Source organism: Ictidomys tridecemlineatus, chromosome 7 (assembly GCF_052094955.1).
Source record: "Ictidomys tridecemlineatus isolate mIctTri1 chromosome 7, mIctTri1.hap1, whole genome shotgun sequence".
Taxonomy (NCBI): domain Eukaryota; kingdom Metazoa; phylum Chordata; class Mammalia; order Rodentia; family Sciuridae; genus Ictidomys; species Ictidomys tridecemlineatus.
The window spans coordinates 44,150,298-44,156,190 of NC_135483.1; positions in this window are offsets into that span (position 1 = coordinate 44,150,298).

Genomic DNA, 5,893 nt, shown 5'->3' on the forward strand with positions numbered 1-5,893 from the left:
GCCCCGCGCCTCGCCGTTGCCGCGGCTGCCCGAGCTCAGTCTCGCCGAGTCCGCCTCCGGTGGCGGCTTCCGCTTCTTGCCAGCGGGGAGCCGAGCGCCGGCGGCGGGTGATCTCGGGCGCCGCGGTGGGGGCGGAGCGGGGCGGGGACGCTGCGACGACAGCGCCGAGGCGCGTGGGCTCCTCCTCACAGGTGCGGCGGCGACGGGCGAGGCCTGTGATTGGTGGAGCCGCGGAGACGGCGAGGGGCCGGGCCTGATGAAGAGGAGGCTGTGCTGGCCGCCTGCCGAACTCGGCGGGCCCACCGCGCGGCGGCGGCGAGGCCCTTCCAGAACCTCGGCCTGCGCCCGGTACGCAGCCTGGGGGCTCCCAGGGGTCTGAGGCCGGAGCTGAAAAGGAGGCGCTGCTAATCCGTCCCTGGGGAGGTCCCCGCGTCCCACGCGGCCTTCGCCACCCTGCCGAGGTCCGCGGAAAGCCCGAGCTCCCCGCCCCTGCGCAGCCTTAGCGCATTTGCTCGCGCTGGCCGGGATGCAGACTCCCTGAGCTCCTGGGTACTGCCGTCCGACACAGCATCACAGTCACCTGGGGAGTCCTCACACCACTGGTGCCGGGCCACATCCCCAAAGATTGCAATTTTGAAAATACACATTCCTGGAAGGGGTCAGCCTCCCTTCTTTCAGTAAGTGGCTCTCAGACACGCGCAAATGTGAGCACTACAGACCTACCGAGTCAGTGTGGGGAAGTGGGACGGACCGGGTGCGTGTTGGAGTCCCTCTAGGTGACTGTGATGCGATTTGGAGGTAAAGGTAATTCGTAATAGTGAGTGTCCCTATTTGGTGTTTGTCAAAATTAAAAGGCGCGGGGTGAGAGGTTGGCAGTGGACAACTGGAAGGAATTGATTGCATACTGTACTGAACAGAAATGCATTCTATCCCGCCTCCAGAAAAGCCCCGATTATTTGGGGGAATTAAAATAGCAATATTTGTGTTTCTTACCCACTCCCCCTAACCCCCGGGGTTTGAGCCGCTGAAATGCAAAACTCACTAGCTTTGCCACTAAGCTGCATTTCTAGCCCTTTGTATTTTACATTTTGACACAAGGTCTTGTTAAATTGCCAAGGTTGGCCTCCAGTTTGGAATCCTCCTGGGTCAGCCTTCCTAGTTGCTGGGATTAGAGGCAAATGCCCAAGAGCCCAGAGTGTTTGTGTTTTTAAATATAGTTTTTAAAACAAGTTTTCGGATTTTGATGGATATTATCCTTGACCAGACTTGCAGTTTGCAGTTATTTTAGGTTTTGTGGTGCTTAAAGAGAACCGTAGGATTCAACTTGCCAACAGGTTTATACAATCAAAGAGTATGTTTGCCAATATTAAAAGTTCTCTTTTTCTTTTCTTTCAACTACTGACAAATGTGACATGTTCAGTTTAATGTTGGTTCTAAGAGTGAAGCATGAAGTTTAATATTTACACCATTATCCTTTTAAAAGCCCCTAAATTCTTGACAGCTATGCCAATCAGATCCTACACTGTTTTATTATATACATTTTTCCTTCATGGCTTTGTTTTCATTTTTAGTTTTCTTGCAGTATTTTCACAATAAATAAAAAGTACGTATGTCAGTTTTGGGGCTTAATCTGGTTTATATTTAACCTTGTGAACTTGCTGTGATGGTTTAAACTTGATAACAGCTTGTGGTGAAACCAGGCCACAATGACTGTGTAGAGGATTTTTATTAGGGCAAATGAGGCATATCCGAATTTTCATATTTTTGAATTGAAATTGTGGGTGAAATGTTATTTAAGCATAAAACTCATGGTTGGTGAAGTAATGGGGAAACAGAATCAGATACTGTTGGTGAGAGTGCAGATCAGGAGGTAATCCAAAACTCTATCACTTGCATTTGAGGAACTCAATGTACTCTATGACCACAATCTAATTTACAGTGAATGGTAGTTCTGGGTCCACAGTGTCACCAGGTTGTAAACTCCTTACCAAACAATCTTACTGATATATACATTAAATTATAGTGTAGTGACCAAGAGGATCCTATACTGGAATCTTCACTATCTTAGCTGTGTGATCTTGGGCAAGTGACGTTAGCATTTCAGAGCCTATCCTCATTTGTAAAATGAAGATAATGGAACTTACATCAGCAGTTGTGATGATAGAACATTTATGAGAATCACAGTGCCTGGCTCCTATTGGTTGCCAAATGAATGTTATTTTTCAGTATTATTTGTAATATTGCAAAGTATTTTTACATTTCCTAAAAGCAAAATTCTGAAAAGTATATGCTGTGGACTGAATTGTGTCCCCCAAATTTTTTAATTGAAGCCCAACCACTAATATAACTGTATTTGGAGCTAGGACCTAAAAGGGGATAATAAAAGTTAAATGAAGCTATAAAGGTGGAGCCCTAATGGGTTATGACTGGTGCCTTATAAGAAGATAGAGCTCCTTCTCCTTCAAAAAGAGGATAAAGGGGCAAGCTAAGCAGAGCGCCTTCACCAGGAATTGAATTCCATGGCCACCTAATCTTGGCCTTCCTAGTCTTCACAGCTGTAAGAACACAAATTTCTATTGTTTAAGCCACCTATTCTTTGGTATTTTATTATGGAAGCCCAAGATGACTAAGACAGTATGTATTTGTATTTTCTAGAAGCAAACCAAAACTTTTAATGTGAACTATTCAAAATAAACTGGTTCAGTTCACAATCTCTGCAAATCAGTCAGTGGGCCATGCCAGAAAAGGTAAATCGATAGTGTAAGACTCAGGTGGTTCTAGAAAACATTGTAGAGAAACAGTTACTCCTTTATTAAACTTGAAATTCTGAGAACCTCGGATACCTTTCAGATTTTTTATCCTCAGGCCTGTTGATATACTTGTTTTTACACTGACTACCTCTGTTTAACTGCCAGCTTGGAATTCTCATCAATTCAATGTTCCATATAGATGGCAAATAATAAGAATGCTTCCCTGAGTAAGTACAAAGTTGGGGACAGGAGCTATGTTTGGGACTTTAAGATGATGTTTGCTTCTACAGTTTGATCTCAGGGGACATAGAGAAAAATACCAAGGTAGCTTCCTACTAAAAAAAAAAAAAAAACATTTTATTTTTGTGAATATTGTAGCAGTCATATTCAGTTTCAGAAAACAATTCATAAAATTCACTCTGGCTAATTTAAGAATACAGGTATTAAATATTTTGCAGACTTAGAGGAAGACTAAAGAAACATAAGTAGAACTCTGAAAAATTCCCTGTCACAAGCAAGAGCGGTCACCAAGGGAGCTGTTGTCTGTGAATGAAAAGCTGCCTGCCAAATCAGAAAATTTTGCTACAGCCTCTGATTCCAGAAATATATATACCTGATGTGTAATATTTTAATCTTTTTTTGAAAAAAATCTGCCTATAAGGTCCTTGCTTGGCATCTGGATGACCATCTTAAGTGACAGCCATCATTTTAAGGAAAAAGTTTCACTTTCCCACCCAAGGGCCTTTCTGAGAAAAGCTCATCACCCTCATACTAACCCATCCCTTAACTGCTTTAATTAGGACCCACCTACTCTGATTCCTGAGTCTACCCTTTAAAAATCCCAGAATTCAAGCCTGTTTTGCCTCTGTCTCCTATAGAGAGCCTTTGTTTGTCAGCTCTGACAAATAAACTCTCGTATGTATCTCTGCATGGTTTCCATCTTTCATTTCTTGTTCACCTGTCTCTTGTTCCTCGATTTCCCTTCACTGCCTCCCTGTCCTACAAAGTGAGTTCAGGAGGTCAGGAATTTTTTTTCTTTGTTCAATGTTGTATACTCAACACTGAGAACAGATCTTGATATTGATAGGAGCAACACACAAATCAGATAACACTCACCCAATAAAATCAGCAGGGCCAAAGTTGGGTAAGCCTTGAACTAAATGGAAGGAAAAAATATCAGTTATGAGATTTTTCTATCTCATTGTTTATAAGGTCAATTGGTAGGCACTGTTTGCATCCTACAAGATAAGGAGAAATAGAGAAAGAGTACATATGATAAGAGATAAGTCATAAGAATTAATCTAGATTTTTAGTATCAGAAGTTCCAGAAAGTGAGATTAGAGAAAGTGGTTGGATGAAAGTTATTAACATGAAAAAAGTTTTAGAACTAAAAGGAGACATGAGTCTGCAGATGTAGAAAACCTACTGAGTACTGAGCAGGAAAAAGAAAAATAAACATGTGTATGCATACGCACACACACACACACACACATATACATATTTATGCACAAAGGAAAAAACAAAGGAACTTTTAGACTTGATAATATCCTGGAAATATTGGAAGAACCTGTTCTAACAATGGCGTGGAAGGAGACTTGAGACAAAAGTAAAAAGGCGATTTGAGGACTGAAGTTGTAGCTCACTGGAGCATTTGCCTAGCATGTGTGAGGCACTGTGTTTGATTCTCAGCACCACATAAAAATAAATAAATAAAGTTATATTAAAAAGATTTAAAAGATGGCAATTTGAAATCTAGTGGGGTTGGTTGTGTGACAAAAACAACCAAATAAAGTATAATCATAGAATACCATTTGCCTGGGCAAATAATACCATTTGCCTGGGTGAATGTTTATGTTTACATAGACGAAATATAAACATTGTTTACTGATTTTCAAATTTACAGTCCACCTGTAGACGAAGAATCACTTAACTATGGTTACAGAACAGGTTGTAAATGTTAAGTATGTTAACATAAAAGAGAACAAAAGAAAGAAAGGTTATGGAATTTAAAAAAATTCTTAACTGACACAGTGAAGAGATACTGTTTATAGTTGAAATCAGAAATATGTGTTTAAGTATAGTGTTCAAAATCACAAATATAATCAGTGAGAAAACTAAATAGTGACATAATTTATTAGGTATTGCATGTAGGTAGGGAGATTTTGGGGTGATCTAGTGTAACTAAAACCTTATAATGACAAGAACTGGGTATGCAAGACCTAACATTGACTAATTGAGAAATAGTATTATAAGCATATTTTGAAAGATAGGAGGGAACTAAAACCAGTGAGATGTGATTGTTTCTTGAAAACAATTCCAAGGGTATGAATAAGATTGATTGGGGACCTGCTGCTTTTTGCATTGAGCCCACTTGAATTTGTTTATTCATATAAAAATGTGTATATCAGGCACATATAAATATTTCAAATGGACTTTGTTGAATATTTGGAGATACAGGATATTTCTATCATAACAATGCCAAATTTCAAATTGAATATTAGACAACTTTGTTTTTAAAATTGTTTATTAGGCAATTGATGCCAACTGGTTGCTCTCCTTTGTTCTCATTATTCCTCTTCCATTTTTATTCTCTTAACACAAAGTTTGCAGTCCTCTGATATGTGGATGCTAACACACAAAAAAAACAAAGTCTTGTTTGTTGGTGTGGGGAACTCACAAAGGAGTGGAACTCACTAGGAGTGGAACCACCATTTGACCAAGTTATCCCACTCCTTGGTATATACCCAAAGGAGTTAAAATCACCATATTGCAATGATGCAGCCACATCAATATTTTATAGCAGCACATTTCATAAGAACTAAGCTATGGAACCAACCTAGATGCCCATCAACAGATGAATAGGTAAAGAAATTGTGATGTATATATACAATGGAATATTGCTAAGCTAAAAAAAAAGAATGAAATTATGACATTCACTGGTAAATGGATGCATCTAAAAATTATCATGCTAAGTGAAATAAGCCAATCCCAAAAAACCAAAGGTTGAATGTTCTCTCTGATATGTGGATGCTAACACACAATGAGGGAGGAGGGGAAAATAGTTCAGTGGATTAGATAAAGGGGAGTGAAGGGAAAGGAGGAGAGATGGGAATGGGAAAGACCGTAGAATGAATCTGACAACT